This window comes from Triticum dicoccoides, chromosome 6A (genome assembly GCF_002162155.2).
Source record: "Triticum dicoccoides isolate Atlit2015 ecotype Zavitan chromosome 6A, WEW_v2.0, whole genome shotgun sequence".
Taxonomy (NCBI): domain Eukaryota; kingdom Viridiplantae; phylum Streptophyta; class Magnoliopsida; order Poales; family Poaceae; genus Triticum; species Triticum dicoccoides.
In genome coordinates this window covers 31,181,239-31,199,354 of record NC_041390.1, presented here as the reverse complement: position 1 = coordinate 31,199,354, position 18,116 = coordinate 31,181,239, and the positions used below count along the sequence as shown (strand labels likewise).

Genomic DNA, 18,116 nt, shown 5'->3' with positions numbered 1-18,116 from the left:
GTTTACATTAAACGATGGAGCTGTCAGTTGGTGCAGTTCTAAACAGAGCGCCGTGGCGGGATCTACGTGTGAAGCGGAATACATAGCTGCTTCGGAAGCAGCGAATGAAGGAGTCTAGATGAAGGAGTTCATATCCGATCTAGGTGTCATACCTAGTGCATCGGGTCCAATGAAACTCTTTTGTGACAATACTGGTGCAATTGCCTTGGCAAAGGAATCCAGATTTCACAAGAGAACCAAGCACATCAAGAGACGCTTCAATTCCATCCGGGATCTAGTCCAGGTGGGAGACCTAGAGATTTGCAAGATACATACGGATCTGAATGTTGCAGACCCATTGACTAAGCCTCTTCCACGAGCAAAACATGATCAACACCAAGGCTCCATGGGTGTTAGAGTCATTACTGTGTAATCTAGATTATTGACTCTAGTGCAAGTGGGCGACTGAAGGAAATATGCCCTAGAGGCAATAATAAAGTTATTATTTATTTCCTTATATCATGATAAATGTTTATTATTCATGCTAAAATTGTATTAACCGGAAACATAATACATGTGTGAATACATAGACAAATAGAGTGTCACTAGTATGCCTCTACTTAACTAGCTCGTTAATCAAAGATGGTTATGTTTCCTAACCATGGACAAAGAGTTGTTATTTGATTAACGGGATCACATCATTAGGTGAATGATCTGATTGACATGACCCATTCCATTAGCTTAGCACCCGATCGTTTAGTATGTTGCTATTACTTTCTTCATGACTTATACATATTCCTATGACTATGAGATTATGCAACTCCCGTTTGCCAGAGGAACACTTTGTGTGCTACCAAACGTCACAACGTAACTGGGTGATTATAAAGGTGCTCTACAGGTGTCTCCAAAGGTACATGTTGGGTTGGCGTATTTCGAGATTAGGATTTGTCACTCCGATTGTCGGAGAGGTATCTCTGGGCCCTCTCGGTAATGCACATCACATAAGCCTTGCAAGCATTGCAACTAATGAGTTAGTTGTGAGATGATGTATTACGGAACGAGTAAAGAGACTTGCCAGTAACGAGATTGAACTAGGTATAGGATACCAACGATCGAATCTCGGGCAAGTAACATACCGAAGACAAAGGGAACAACGTATGTTGTTATGCGGTCTGACCGATAAAGATCTTCGTAGAATATGTAGGAGCCAATATGAGCATCCAGGTTCTGCTATTGGTTATTGACCGGAGACGTGTCTCGGTCATGTCTACATTGTTCTCGAACCCGTAGGGTCCACACGCTTAAGGTTATGATGACAGTTATATTATGAGTTTATGCATTTTGATGTACCGAAGTCTGTTCGGAGTCCCGGATGTGATCACGGACATGACGAGGAGTCTCGAAATGGTCAAGACATAAAGATTGATATATTGGAAGCCTATATTTGGATATCGGAAGTGTTCCGGGTGAAATCGGGATTTTACCGGAGTACCGGGAGGTTACCGGAACCCCCCGGGAGGTATATGGGCCTTAGTGGGCCTTAGTGGAAGAAGAGTAGAGGCGGCCAGGGCTGGGCCGCGCGCCCCTCCACCCCTAGTCCGAATAGGACAAGGAGAGAGGGGGCCGGCGCCCCCCTCCTTCTCTCTCTCTCTCTCTCTCTCTTTTCCCACCTCACAAATCCTATTCCAACTAGGAAAGGGGGGGAGTCCTACTCCCGGAGGGAGTAGGACTCCTCCTGGCGCGCCCTATGATGGCCGGCCAGCCTCCCCCTCTTGAACCTTTATATACGAAGGCAGGGGCACCCCATAGAGACACAAGTTGATCCACGTGATCATATTCTTAGCCGTGTGTGGTGCCCCCTTCCACCATAGTCCTCGATAATATTGTAGCGGTGCTTAGGCGAAGCCCTGCGACGGTAGTACATCAAGATCGTCACCACGCCGTCGTGCTGACGGAGCTCTTCCCCGACACTTTGCTGGATCGGAGTCCAAGGATCGTCATCGAGCTAAACGTGTTCTAGAACTCGGAGGTGCCGTAGTTTTGGTGCTTGATCGGTCGGGCCGTGGAGACGTACGACTACATCAACCAAACGCTTCCGTTGTCGATCTACAAGGGTACATAGATCATACTCTCCCCTCTCGTTGTTATGCAGCACCATGATCTTGCGTGTGCGTAGGAAATTTTTGAAATTACTACGTTCCCCAACACTGACAAGGGCATTAATCCCGATTCCCCTACGAACCGGGACTAATGGGTGCATTAGTCCCGGTTCATGAGGCCAGGGCACCGGCTGGGCCTCGGCGACCATTGATCCCGGTTCGTCTGACCCCATTGGTCCTAGTTCCAGACACGAACCGGGACCAATGAGCCTTGCTCCTGGCCCACAACCTTTAGTCCCATTTGGTGGCTGGAACCGGGACCAAATGTGGTCCTTTAGTCCCGTTTCTAGCCACAAACTGGCACTAATGAGAAGCTTATATATAGTGCCCGCGCGCTCAGCTCAGCTCACTGCTCTATGTTTTTTGGGAGAGGTGTGTGAGAGGTGTATTGTGCTCTAGCTCACCTCCTATGCACATGAGGTGTTCAATGCAATGCCCGAGCCACATTTAAGTTTTCTCCTCTCGAAGCTCCTTGTCCAACCTCTATTTTTCTCAAGATTTGTCTAGGTTTGGTAGTCCGTTCTGTCCCGTCCTTGTCCTCATCGTCGTCAATCGCCCGCGCCGATCTCGTCCTCGGCATCACCGTGGTGTGCCTCTTATTCTTATCTTTTTTCTATAAGAAAAAAGTTCTTACTTGTATGATTTAGATATATACTTCTGTATTTTTCTTACTTTTATAATTGTTTGTTATTATATAGTGCGATGGTTTTGGTATCTGCCTCCGTCGGCCCTCATCCTGTCTATGATTCGGATGTGGTATATATTATCTTTTATAACTATTAGGTTCATTTAGTGTTTATGACAATTATACCGACCAACGTGACATAGAAGTTTTTATCTAGGAGCACTAGTAAAAAACCGGGCTTTCGTCACAATGGAATATACACATTAGTCCCGGTTGCATTACGAACCGGGACTAATGTGAGCATTAGTCCCGGTTCGAGCGGCTAAAGCATTAGTCCTACTTAAAATGGGCCCTTTAGTCCCGGTTTGAGACATGAACCGGGACAAAAGGGCATCGCACCCTTTAGTCCCGACTCGTGTCTCAAACCGGGTCTAAAGGTACACGAACTGAGACAAAAGGTCATCGCACCCTTCAGTCCCGGTTTAGTCCCGCTTCGTGTCTCAAACAACCTTTAGTCCCGACCGGGACTAAAGGGTGCGATGCCCTTTTGTCCCGGTTCATGTCTCAAACCGGGACTAAAGGGCCCATTTCTCAGAGTAGGTACGAATGAGAGGTCTCAAATATTGCTGTCGTAGAAACCGATGATTGGAGGGTTGCAGTGATGGTGATGACGGAAGCGGTGGGAGAAGCCCGGGTCGGAGATGAGGAGGCGCCAGCGCCTACACACGGCGGAGGCACGGGGAAGGGATGACGGATGCGGAGGCAGGCAAAGGAGGATCTCGAAGAGCAAGTCATCAACTTCCAGGGGCGCCCTGGGGTGTGGGCGAAGGCTACTGCTCATCTCGCCCTCCTCATGGGTCATGCAGGATGTGGTGGAATCGGCAAAGCAACACCGGCCCAAAGTGAATCACGAAGCATTAGCGCACCTTCAACTTGTAATATTAGCTGCCGGATGAACTGCTGAGCAGAACTCGCGAGTTTTTTATTGATCGATATCTGAATCCCTGGTAGACGCTACTGTTGAAATTTTGCTAGTAGGCCTTTGGCCCAAAGCCCAACTAAAATTCTGAAATTTTCTTGGCCCATTCATGCATATATGTGAGTGGAGTGAGTGAGACTAAAGTTTAGTCCCACTCCGAAAGTTGAGAGAGAGTTGCGCCTTTGGCCAAAGCCCAACTAAAATTCTGAAATTCTCTTGGCCCATTCATACACACATGTGAGTGGAGTGAGTGAGACTAAAATTTAGTCCCACCCCGTAAATTGAGAGAGTTGCACCTCTTTATAAGGTGAGGTCTTCTACCACTTGTATGAGCATGAGAAGATGAGACATACACACGCGCTCCTCCTCCTCGCTCGCCTCGCCTCGTCACGACGTGCCGCGGGTTGCGGGATTGAGTCGAGGACAGAGCTATGCACATTGTCTATATTTTTGGTGCTCACGAAAAATTAATGACTCATTAATTATTAATTAACTGACGCGTTAATTACTGAACCGTTTCCGATTCTTTTGGATCGTGACGACTCGGACGTGGGGTTTACTTCCACGACCTACCTGGCCCGCACTATATAGTCAGGCAGGCATCTACCCTAGCCGTCGCCGCTTCGTATGGTTTCGCACCACCGTTTCAGATCATTGCGCCGCCAAGCAAGTCTTCTCCATCCCTCCTTTCGGCATGCACTGGGAGAAGGGACAGCAGGCCTCCGGAACCCCGCCTCCCGTGATAATGTACGGGAGAGGGGCGATCAGGTTTTTGGAGAGCGCACTTGCGCGATTGCTGGCAGCGACGACTTCGCCAACGACGACTTCTTTCCCGACCTCGGCAATCTCATCCTCGACGACATGGGCGACAACGTCAACGCCGACGGGGAGGGGGAGTGGTAGGAGGGGCAGTATGGGTGTAGATGCGAAGCGGGAGGGGAGGGAGAGGCAGCAGAGGAGAGTCGCGCTGTTTTACTTGACAGAGCAAAGTGAGAGTAAAAATAGGGAAACTTGTAGGGAAATGAGTAAAATTATACCCCACTAGGCCGGATTGGGGATCGGCTAGGTGCCGATTAGTGGAGTAAAAAGCAAAATATATTCCACTAACCGGTTATAAGGGATTAGTTAGAAATGCCCTGATCATACCTCTCTCTTCCCATGCAACTCTATCTCACCCACTCCTTCAATTCCCCCTTACATGATCTATTCTTCCAGATCGGGTCTTTTTTTTAACACATTACATACGTGAGCGCTTATATATACGCAAATACAATCATCCCTATGAATGGGCACCCTATCCCTATGAGCACCTTCGAGAGACCAAGCTAGCATATCATCTTGAGAGTTTACGAAGTCATCATAGACACCTCGTAGTTGACGGGAACGTCTCCTTCCACTGAACACGCATTGCCGGAAATCCTGAAATAATCCAGAATAAATGCAAGCACCAGAACTTGAAGCCTAGTGGGCTATGGATATCACTGTTCACCTAACCATTCAATCACATGTTGGTTCGTACGGGTCGTTACATGGTTCTATACTAGCATATAACCTTTTTTAGTTCAGTATATCTATTTTTAAAAGAGCTTTTTATCTATTTTTTAAAGAGCTGTATATTGATTTTTTAGGTTAAAACGTTCTGGGCTTTATTCCAACTACTAGTAAGCGTGCACGTGCAACGCACGTATTCATTAACACATAAATTGTACTCATTTATATGCAATAAGGGCATATACACATAAAAATATAGGAGTGGCCAAGTGTAAATCGACTGGAAATTTAAACTGGGCAATCGATTCTTCCCGGCCATCCGATGCAAAATGAACAACACGATCCCTTGTTCAACCTCGGGACTTTCTTCTACCTCAGACAGTTTCTTCCCCCAGCCGTCCCACGGACCACCGGCCAGACCGACCACCACCGCCCGGCCCTCCCTGGAACCTCCTCCCACCGCCGTGTCGCCACCGCCCCTGGCCATCCCTCTTCCCCCGGGCCTCGCTTGTTTTTTCCCCGGGAATCTTCATCATTGCCGTGCTGCCGCCCCCACCACTGTCGTGCTGCCTCCCCCACCCCTACCCTAAGATAGATGATGAGGTAGCTTGCGGTGAGCTTCTTCCTCCCCTCCGGTGAGCTTCTTCCTCCTCTTCGCCTGTTTCTCCCTTCAACCAAAATCGACGGGCCCGAATTCGAAAGTCAGGCGACTGACATGCAGCTATTGTGTAAATATATATACCTCGTGCACATCAGACATCATTTTTACCGTTAAAAAAAGTATGGAAGCGGAAATATCATTCAATTCATCTATTGGTAAAAAAAGTAAATTGGACAACACCAGATGCTATATCTGACTTGACCAAAAAAGGCTAAAAAACCAACTAAAAAAGAGAAGGTAAAAGAAAAAGACACACCGGACGCCCCCTCTCAGTTCTCGCCTCGTCACCTACCTTCCCTTATCCCTTCACTTTCTCCCCACTGCTCCTTATTCCATGGTGGCCACAAGCCCACAACTCTCTCACTCTCTCCTCAAGCCGCCCCTCCTGTTCGTCCCCACCGCCGGCGCGAGGTCTCGCACTCTTCCCACTCTTCTCAGCCCCTCCTCTTCGAATCGGTCGCCGAAGTGCCCGAGGATCCGCTCGAGCTCGGTATGGTCGCTGGGCGCCGGACAAAGGCCGACGCGGAGGCGCGGGACTTGCCTCCACCAGATCGGCGGCTGTGGCAATCATGTGTCGCAACCTCCGCGGCTGGTGCCTTCCTTTCCATCTCGCTCGTCGGCGGCTCCCACCACCCTGTGCGTGCGACTGCGCTACGCCGTGCAATGCCCATGTGCGGCAGCAGTGCCGCGGTGACTGGTCCCCTGCAAGTGCAAGCCGGTGCCGGTAGACGATCTATTCCCCACTTCGGCTTTCATATATGCTTATTTCTGATTTGAGATACTCCCCATTACCCACTTCTGCTAATCCTTAATTTCTAGAGTGAATTCTGGTTTTTACCCCCTATTTTGACATTTTTGACACTAATTACCTCATTTAGCCGGATTTCATCCATTTTACCCCATTTAGCAAAAGTGTTACCACAATTTACCCTAATCTAATTTTTGTGTGCGTTCTGACTGGCTCGCATGCCACGTCAACAGTTTTTTTCTAACTATTTTTCTTGCTACTCAGCTCGTTTCCTGTTTGAAGTATTATGATGGGACGACTATGCTTGATCAGTGTGGCATATTACCATTGAATAAATTATCGAAGAATTTTTTACTGATATAATTTAAAATCATGTATGTTTTTCTTCATTTATCATATAGGGCCTTAAGTATGCATGGTTCTATGGATTAGATGTGTTGAAATATACTACTTTACTTACTCTGATACACCTACAAATCTGAATATCTAGGTAGCAAATGTGTTAACAGGAAGAGTGTTAATACATGTATAAGTGATAGCATCTGTTGCTACTTGCTAGCTGTAAAAGAATTTTGGATCTTTGTATCTTATGATGCATGCTGAAACATGTTTATTTACCTTATTAGAGTAGATTATGATTTATTATGATTGCAACCACTAATTCATTTATATTCTTCCTGCACAAAGCGGATGGCAACCAAGATGTGGAGTGTTAGGGCATCTCCAGAGCCACCCCCAGGAAGGCCTTCCCAGATGTTTTTTTTTGCGCCGGCGCCGAAAAATCGGCCCAGTCGCGCCCCCAGGAGCCCGATTTTCGCCGGCTTGGGCCGAAAACAGCGCCGGCGGACCCAGGCCGAACCCGGCGCGCTGGGGGGCACCCGGGGGCGCCGGGGCGAACTATTTTGGCGCGAAACAGCCGCGGGCCCGCCGCGTCAGTGACTCTACCCTCTTCTCGGTCCTTCGTCGTCCTCATCGCCTCGTTTCCCGCGGCGAATCAATGCCAAAGCTGCCGCACCGGTCAGCCTGCGCCATTGATGCCTCACGGGCGGCGCAGTGAAGACCGGATGACGCGCGTCCCTCGCCCTCCCTCGCCCGCCACGCGTACTCACGACGGCTCGCGCACGGGCGGCGCCTCGGCCTATATAAGACGCGCCCCAAAGCACTCGGCGACTCATACTCTCTCGCCGTCGTCGTTCCTCCCTCGCCTTTCTCTCGCCGTCGTCGTTCCTCCTTCGCCTCTCTCTCGCCGTCTCCAGCACCCATGGCCGAGCGCTTCCCAGGCGACGGCGCGGCGGCGAACGGATTCGGCCGCCGCCATCTTCATGAGAGTGAGGCTCGCCTCCTTTTCGAGGCCGAGTACCCGGTCCCGCCGGACATACGGGTACTCGGGGCGTGGAGGATCAGCGCCGGCGGCGTGCCGGTGCCCTCGATACCCACCGGCGCGGCGCGGCGTGCGGAGATCGCACACATCCGCTCGTTCCTGCCGCGTGCGGCGAGGGAGGGGCCACGGTACATACCCGACAGCCCGCTCTGGGAGCCCTACTTCCGCCGCCGTCATGCCGAGCAGCTCGAGGCCACCAACGGCGTCGAGCCCTCCGGCAGGCTCAACGCCGTCGGCTGGCGTCGGTGGTGGGGCGTGCCCGGGCGCAAGTTGGAGGCCGTCCTCAAGTACATCGAGGGCGGCAACACGCCGCGCCTCGAGTACCCCGCCCCCCCTTCCTTCTCACGCCGCCGGGGAAGCTCCTGGACCCCGAGGCGCATGGAGACCGGGGGGTCCTCCTCCTCGTCCGGCGGCTCGCCCTGCCTCCGCCCCGTCAAGCCGGAGCCCCAGGGCACGCCGGTCAGCGCGCGCACCTGCAGCTCCGACGTCCGCATCGGCGCCAATGCCTCCCCACCCACCGGCCGCTTCGTCCTCGTCGAGCCAAAGCCGGAGCCCGGCCTCCCCGCGGAGTACGAGGAGATAGCCCTGCGCGGCTTCTCCGACGAGGACGCCCTGCGGTGGGCGCGGGACGACTACCTCCGCGACGAGATGGTCCGGCAGCGCCGGGCCCTGGAGGAGATCGCTGCCCGCAAGCGTGGGCGCGAGGACAAGCACGGCGTCGTGGTCCTCGACAGCGACGACGACGACGACGACGCCCTCGGACCGTCCAACCCGCCGCGCCAACCGGGACAGGGATGCAGCAGGGACGGCGGAGGCGTAGGCGGGGGCGGTGACGACGACGACGACGACGATGACGGTGACTACACGCGGTTCTACAGCCTCCTCGGCATGTAGAACCGCGTGGGCGGGCGGCGAGGGAGACGGCAGGGGTAGCCCGCGGTAGTTTTTTCCTTTTTTTGTAAAATATGTTTATGTTTGAACGAACTCGCCGATGTTTGCGTTAAATTTGAGTCGTTTTTGCGCCGTATTTGACTTTTTTGACTAACCGTGGGCGCCGTGACTGGGGGACATCATGCCCCCAGTGCGCGGTTTAGCGCCGGTGCGCCCCCAGGGGACGATTTTTTGCCCCTCCCGGGGGGCCAACGGCTGGAGATGCCCTTAGGCATATTTTACATGTCCGTGGATACAAGAATCCAGAGCTAGAGATGATTGAGAGGGGTTTCATTAGTTATTTAGATATAAAGGATAAGATCAAGGAATTGGGTTCCAACCCTTGGGACAACGTTTATTACCATAAGAAGGTGGCCAATGGGAACTCCATGGTTGAGTTAACAGATGATGCAGGCATGATAAACATGCTAGAGGAATTTGATGCTTATACGGAAATCAGTTTGCATGTTTGATTGGGGCGAGCAACGCAAATGAGAAGTCACTGGAGGCGAGCGTGGCGCACGGCCGATTTGGGCGTTGTGCGTTGGCCGTGATGCGAGTGACCGTCATCGGGCCGAGCCGATCGGGAGAAGCTACGTGGCCCGGTTCAAAATTGAGAAAAATAGCCAAGAAAAATCACTAATGTGGCATCTGCCAGCTGGACCTAACAATTGTGACTGACCGGTCAGAATGCTCAAAAAAATTTAAACAGGGTAAATTGTGGCAACATTTTTGTTAAATGGGGTAAAATGGATGAAATCTCGCTAAATGGAGTAATTAGTGTCAAAAATGTCAAAATAGGGGGTAAAAACCGGAATTCACTCTAATTTCTACCCATTCCTGAATATACATAGGTAGCTCAGTAGTCTAGTTTAAGCATGAGAGTCATTTTAGAATTAGGGAGAAAAATTAGAAGTTGTTCGATTAGACGTTCTTAACTTGGTTGCAGCAACTGTTATGAGTGGGGATTTTAGTTAGTTAATATTATTGAGGCAACCATGCTGCAATAAAGTTGATTGTTGATAGGTAGATTTGAAATCTGGGTGGCTAGGGGCGCTAGGGACCAAGACAGATGAGGTTGATTTGGCTTCATCCTGCCAAAGAAAGTTACTTCTTTTTTGAAAAGTGAAAGCATGTTTTTAGAAGTTCCCAAATGCGAGCTTTATAGCAAATAAAAGAGGATCAAGAGAAGCATAGTAGGATAAGTATGTATGACTCTAGGATAATACAGGTTGAAGAGTGAATAATTGATAATGTAGGATAATGATGATGCTATGGCTGTCATATAGAGGGCGATGGTTGGCTAAAAGAGCTTATCACCTCAAAAATTCCTTTTCTTGGAATAACTTCCTTTATTAGAAGTCCATAAACATCTCTGGCATCTTCAGTACTACTTACGGCAGCTACACACAAGTGATATTCATGATGTAGCACAACCTTTTAGATATATTTCTTGTTGTCCCCGACCCCTGGTTACATCAGAAGTGTGTTTGCAGGCTTACAAGAAATGGATATTGAAGACCATCTAAGAGTCAGGGAATTTGTTTGATCCTAAATTTTTGGAACTCTGAACACAAAGATGGGAATGGGGAGGCATACCTGCCTGCCATATACATCAACCCGAAGCTTTTGAGCATTGTACAGAACAAGTAATTGACAGGTTTACTTCATGATAGTCTTGGATTTGGTTTGGCCAAAATGATCAAGTACTTACTACATAATTTCTGAATTTACCAGTTATTTGTTGAATGCATCAGTTAGACAAAGGTGATACATCAGAGCGTCTCTTTAATAGAAACAACTTAATTTTGGAGGACTACCATGTTCCCAAATCCTAGCTCTGCTGTTGATTCTACCTAAATTTATTTTAGTAGATTTTCTATTGTAAAATCCAAACTGTTTCCGAGCCTATATGTTTTGTTTCATATTGTTGTTTATCATGCAATACTTATCCTGCAGCCATCTGATATGCAAATTTGATAATAGAAGGTGACCAAATTTGTGTACAGGAAAATGCATATTCTTGGACTGGGTTTTCTTCTCCACTCTATTGGACCAAGTTACAAATAGATCATACTGACTGGGTTTTATTCATCCAGTCATACCAATTCAAGCACTATACTGTTAAAACAATATGATGGAGGGCTCCAGTTTGATGCAATGTTAAAATTCATGTTGAAGTCATAGGAAGTAGATCTATTATGGTTTGTACAAAATTGATGCATTCATCATCACACTGTTGTAAATATGCAAATTTGAGAGTGAAGAGCATTGTTATAAAGATGCAACTTTGATAGGGATTAGGGAAGCAATGAAGTATGCACATTATGTTAAATAGAATTTCCTATAAAATCAGGAACTGATCGGCCCCATCACATTAACCCAATTGAATATCCTGTAAAATCATACCATGTTCCTTTGGTGCAGGCAGGTGCGTTGCCTGAGGAGTTCGTCGGCGCTGATGTCGGCGACTGTGGAAGGCGGCGATGGCCAACAGTGGCTGGGCGGCGAGGGCACAACAGTGGCTTGGCAGCACCGATGTCTGACTGTAGTGTGCGTCTAAACGGCGACATCAAAGAAGACATCGAGATTAACTGGGATGGAACTGGCCACGTATTGCGCGCAAGAGGATAGTCTGCACCTGCATTGGCCAGAAGCGCGTCGTCGCGGGCGTCGTCCGCTATGCATGGCGGCGATGGCGCAGGAGAGGCTGGGCGGCTGCGACGTACGTCCAGGTTGGCAAAGGCAGGTAGATCGAGCTGATTCCCATAAGTTTAGCCATTTATTGTGAGGCGGACGTGTTTATTCCCGTTAATTATGACAAATCTTCTGTAGTTGATTGGAACTGTCTGTTATTTTTTTTGCGGGGTAGGTGGAACTGTTCGATCGATGGCAGAGTTTCGTCCGCTAATGTAAATCGCTAAACGTACACGGGGGAGGTCTGACTTTTATGTGGACGGTTAGATGCCTGATCCTGGGGTGGTAATTTGTCTTGTCTGGCCTGTGTATGTTTAACCGGGTGGGCATAGTGAAGAATATATTTACTTGTTTAATAGTAGTAGAGATAAAATGAACATTTTGAGCTTCAGTCTCAATTCCAGTGTAAGTTTGGGCCGATCCACTACATTCGTTCCATCCACACATACTGTGCGAATAAGTAAATTTACCGGAATCGGGATGTAGTGAAGCATCCGCCGTCCATGTCAACATCAAGATGCACCTATCTTTTGACTAATAAGCTAAGGAATTTTTGTGGGGTGAAATACATCTCTGTACAAGTCTGACACCACCTCACTAATACGTGAACATGCCCCATAACCTTTCCATCTGGTCATGCATGTGTACTCCGGGACCACTCAACCTATAGTACCAACATTTTACTTTCTTGTTGTTAGACTAAGTATATATTAGATATACGTGTTGTAACATAACCTGTATTTGTACGGTTCCCTCTTATAAATATATGACAGCCGTACCCACCAAGGGCATCGAGCATTGTTTCAAACCCTATTTTGTCTAACATGGTATCAGACGACGCGTTCGATCCGCGCCGTGCTTCCGCCTCCTCTGCCGCCGCCGCGTCGGCCCCCGCCGCCGTGCCGCCTCCGTCAACCCTGGCGATGGAATCGCCTTTCATGGCCTCCACGCCGCTCGCCTGGGCCCGTCCGGCTGCATCGGGCTCGCGTCCACCAGCGCCCCGATCGCCCGCGATGCATCCATCGCTCGCCCATGATGCATCTCTGGAGCCAAACTCCTACGTTGCCTCCGCACAACTACCCCGTGATGGATTGAACTCCCATGTGCAGCCCCGTGATGGATTGAACTCCCGTGTGCAGCCCCGTGATGGATTGATTTCTCGTGATGCGTCTCTGCCGCAGAATTTCTACAACACGGCTGCGTCGCTGCCCTACGGCGGGACTCCGTCTCGTGATCTGCCGCCGGCTTTAGGCCCTCATGGTGCCCCCGTCCAGGTACCCTACGGGGGGCCGTATCCCGCGCCGTACGTTGCGCCGTCGCCAGCGCAGTATGCTCCGTCCTCCGCGGTGTCCTACGAGGCGCCGTATGGCGCGCCCTACGCCGCCCCTGCGCCGTACACCGCGCTGCCCCTGCAGCCCTACGGCGCATCTCCCACGGCGCCCTACGGTCATCACCAACACTACCGTGCGCCTCCGTCAGCCGATGCGCTGATTCCATACAGTGCTCCTCCGACGTATGACTCGCAGCTCTCCGCACCGGTGGCTGAACCAGGACCGTTCCACTTTGCTCATCTGGTAACGGTGAAGCTCTCTGCCGACAACTACCTCCTGTGGCGCGCTCAGGTGTTGCCGCTGATGCGTAGTCACTACCTTGAGGGGTATGTCGACGGTACGCTGCCGTGTCCCCCGGCCATGGTTCCGGTGCCCTCGGCCGCTGGTGGCTCCGTCATGGTGTCCAACCCTGCTCATCGTCGGTGGATCGCTCAGGATCAAGCTATTTTGGGTGCCATTCAGTCCTCGCTCACTCCCTCCGTGGCCGGCATGGTGGTCTTTGCCGCAACGTCGAGGGACGCATGTGCCACGCTCGACTCCAGCTTCTCCTCGCAGTCGCTGGCCCGTTCCTCTGCCATTCGCAACCAGCTGGGTGAGGTCAAGAAAAATGATCTCTCCGTCACGGCCTTCTTCAACAAGGTCAAAAGTTTGGCTGATACACTGTCGTCTATTGGGAAGCCTCTCCGTGACGAGGAGTTTACTTCGTTCATTCTCAATGGGCTTGATGAGGACTATGATTCTCTTGTTGAAAATATCAATGGACGTGACACGCCGATGCCGCCTCGCGATCTCTACGCACGCCTCCTCAACACCGAACAGAGGCTCGCTGCTCGCCGCTCCGTTGGCGTCTACACGGAGGGTCCTTCTGCGAACGCTGCTCTCCGCGGGGGCGCCCGCGGTGCCAAGCAGAAAGCGCCGCCGACCTCGGGCAACCAGCCCCGTCCGCCCGCTCCACCTCAGACGGGTGGCCGCAAGCGGCTCCACTGCGAGGCATGTGGTGGTGGGGTTGAGTGTCAACTCTGCGGCATTGAGGGGCACTTGGCGTCTCGCTGCCATCGTCGCTTTAAACGAGATTTTCTTGGCATTGGAAACAATGGGAAGGGCAATGAGAAGCAAGCTGCTCTCGCTACACCGGATCCCGGGTTCACTCCTTCATACTCGGTGGATCCTGCCTGGTACATGGACACGGGCGCTACGGACCATTTGACGAGCCAGCTTGACAAGCTGGCCACTCGCCAGCCCTACACCGGTCACGATCAGGTCCGCACAGCCAATGGATCAGGTATGCCCATCTCACATGTTGGTCAGGCATCTCTCCTTTCACGTACCACTAAAACCTTGCGTCTGCTTGATGTCCTTCGTGTTCCTTCAGTCACACGTAGTTTACTCTCGGTTCCTAAATTAACTCGTGACAACAATGTGTTTGTTGAGTTTCACCCTTTCCATTTTTTTGTTAAGGATCGGGACACGAGGGACGTTCTTCTTAGTGGTCGAGCTCGCGACGGCTTATATGCGCTTGATGTGCCACGAGTCTCTCAAGTTTTCAGTGGTGTTCGGGTGTCATCGTCGCAGTGGCACTCTCGCCTTGGCCACCCTGCTACTCCCATTGTGCGCCATGTGCTTCATCGTCATCGTCTTCCTGTTGAGTCGAGTAATAAGGAGTTTCTAGTGTGTGATGCCTGTCAACAAGGCAAGAGTCATCAGTTGCCTTTTTCTGTATCAAGTCGTGTTGTCACGGCTCCTCTTGAACTTGTGTTTTCAGACGTGTGGGGCTATGCCCAAACTTCTGTTAGTGGTCACAACTATTATGTCAGTTTCATCGATGCTTTCAGTCGCTTTACTTGGATCTATCTTATTAAGCGCAAATCTGATGTGTTTCATGTCTTTATGCAATTTCAAGCACATGTTGAACGATTGCTTAAGCACAAAATTATCCATGTTCAGTCAGACTGGGGGGGTGAGTATCGTAACCTTAACACCTTCTTTCAGAAGCTTGGCATCTCACACCATGTGTCTTGTCCTCATACACATCAGCAGAACGGTGCAGCTGAGCGCAAGCACCGTCACATAGTTGAAACTGGCCTGACACTTCTTGCACATGCCTCTGTGCCGTTTCGGTTCTGGAGCGATGCTTTTGTTACTGCCTGTTTTTTGATAAACAGGATTCCCACACGACGTCTTCACATGAAGTCTCCGCTAGAAGTGTTGCTTAATGAAACTCCAGATTACTCCCTACTCAAAGTGTTCGGCTGTGCGTGTTGGCCGCATCTTCGTCCGTACAATAAGCATAAACTTGAGTATCGATCCAAACAATGTGTGTTTCTTGGATACAGTCCTCTCCACAAAGGTTACAAGTGTCTTCACATTCCGACAAATCGTGTTTACATTTCTCGTGATGTTGTGTTCGATGAGACTGTCTTCCCGTTTTCCACACTCACATCACCAACCGATACTCCCGTCACCGAGTTGCACTCTTTTCCAGTTTTGCCTGATCAATTTGTGGATGCTGCATATTCTCCTCTGTTGTTTCCTAACCATGGTGCAGGGACTGGACGAGGCGCTCGACTTGAGCTTCTGGATGATGATACGGCCACAATTGCTGCTGCTACGCCAGGCGAGGCGCTCGACGAGGCTGCCCCCGCCACTACTCCGCCTGACCCCGACGTCGATCACGCGTGCATGCCCCATGCACGTGGATCCGACGGGGTGCCCGAGTCGTCTTGGCCAGCGGCCTCGCTGTCGCCTGGGCCGGCCGAACCTGCGGAGTTGTCGGCCGAGCCGGCTGGACCCGCGGCGCTATCCCCTGGGCCGGCGGCCTCGCAGGTCACTGAGTCTTCGTCGCCTGGTCCGTCAACGCCGGTCACGCCCGGTCTGTCTTCGCCGACCCTGACCGTGCCACCGGACTCGCCCGCCGGCACGTCCTCCTCGCCGCTGATGGACAGTGGCTCCTCTGGTGTGGCAGCTCCAGCGCCATCTCCGCCTGTCGTCCTGCGTCCCCATACTCGCAGCAAAAGTGGCATCTTCCAACCAAAGAAGCGCACTGACGGCACTGTCGCGTGGCTTGCGGCTTGTGTGGCGCATGCTGAGGCTGACCCTACGGCTGAACCACGACATTTTCGAGCAGCGCTTGGCATCCCACATTGGCGTGCTGCGATGGAGCAGGAGATTCATGCTCTTCAAAGAAACAACACTTGGCGTCTTGTTCCACCTCCATCTGGTGTCAATATCATTGACTCTAAATGGGTATTCAAGGTGAAGAAACATGCTGATGGCTCCATTGAGAGGTACAAGGCACGCCTGGTTGCCAAGGGATTCAAACAACGGTACGGTATTGATTACAAAGACACATTCAGTCCTGTTATTAAACCAACTACTATCCGTGTTCTTCTCTCTTTGGCTGTTACTCGCGGATGGTCGCTTCGACAGCTTGACGTTCAGAATGCCTTTCTCCATGGAGTTCTGGAAGAAGAGGTTTATATGCGTCAGCCGCCAGGTTTTGTTGATCCGGCTCAGCCACATCATTTGTGTCGCCTTGTCAAAGCTCTCTATGGTTTGAAGCAGGCCCCGCGTGCGTGGCATGCCCGTCTTGGCGCTGCTCTTCGTGCACATGGGTTTGTTCCTTCTACAGCAGACACGTCTCTGTTTATTCTTCAGCGACCTGAGGTGACTATGTACATTCTGGTCTATGTTGATGACATCATCCTTGTCAGTTCGTCTGCTTCTGCTACGGATCGGCTTGTGTCTTCTCTTGGTGCTGAGTTTGCTGTTAAAGATCTTGGGAGACTGCATTATTTTCTGGGCCTCGAGGTTCTTCATTCTGATAGTGGCTTGACTCTTACTCAGCAGAAGTACTCTCAGGATCTGCTGCGTCGTGCAGGTATGTTGCAGTGCAAGTCTGCTACGACTCCCATGTCTACCACAGACAAACTGACAGCTCTTGCTGGCGACTTGCTCTCTCCCGAGGATGCCACTGAGTACCGCAGCATTGTGGGTGGACTGCAGTACTTGCTCATTACTCGACCAGACATATCATTTGCAGTTAACCGTGTGTGCCAGTATCTTCATGCACCACGTGATTCTCACTGGTCAGCTGTTAAGCGTATCTTACGCTATGTTCGTCACACTGGTTCATATGGTCTCCATCTTCAGCCTGCACGTTCTGGACTGATCTCAGCATTTTCTGATGCCGATTGGGCTGGTAGTCCTGATGATCGGCGATCCACGGGGGGACATGCTGTGTTCTTTGGGCCTAACTTGATCGCCTGGCAAGCTCGCAAGCAAGCTACGGTGTCTCGGAGTAGTACCGAAGCTGAGTACAAAGCTATTGCTAATGCCACAGCTGAGATCATGTGGGTGCAGTCGTTGCTTCGAGAGTTGAAGGTCTCCCCAACTCAGCCGCCTGTTCTTTGGTGTGATAACATCGGTGCCACATACCTTTCATCCAATCCAGTATTTCATGCCCGAACGAAGCACATCGAAGTCGACTATCATTTTGTGAGGGAACGTGTTGCTCAGAAGCTCCTTCAGATTAAGTTTGTTTCTTCTAAGGATCAGCTTGCTGATATTTTCACTAAACCCTTGCCCTTGCCTTCTTTTGAAGGATGTCGTCGCAATCTTAACCTTCTGAGTGTTTCAGGACATAGTTAAGATTGAGGGAGGGTGTTAGACTAAGTATATATTAGATATACGTGTTGTAACATAACCTGTATTTGTACGGTTCCCTCTTATAAATATATGACAGCCGTACCCACCAAGGGCATCGAGCATTGTTTCAAACCCTATTTTGTCTAACACTTGTTATCTATTAAATGATTGATATCTTTTTAATAAATGGATTATTTTTAAATCTTTTTATATATTCGAATTCCTAAAGACAAGATCTTTAAAACAAGACCAATATTCAATATATTTTAGGCTAGTTTGAATTTTACAGTTTCATTCGCTTTGGCATTTCAAAAAAAAAGGATGTAACTCATTTAAGAAACTCGTTTCACTTTATTTTAAAAACTGGTTTAACTCATTTTAGAAAACTACTTTTATTCATTTTAAAACACTGATTTCACTCGTATCGAAACACATATTTAAGTCATTTCAAATAATTGGTTTCGCTCATTTCGAAAAGGTGATTTCACCCA

General features: G+C 50.1%; 1 long non-coding RNA gene across 1 annotated transcript; it reads left to right on the top strand.

Moving 5' to 3' along the window:
- Positions 1-6,191: 6,191 nt before the first annotated feature.
- Positions 6,192-11,939, top strand: LOC119314297. The gene is made up of 2 exons (XR_005152257.1): positions 6,192-6,618; positions 10,450-11,939. It is a non-coding gene; the product is annotated as an uncharacterized LOC119314297 (long non-coding RNA).
- Positions 11,940-18,116: the final 6,177 nt, after the last annotated feature.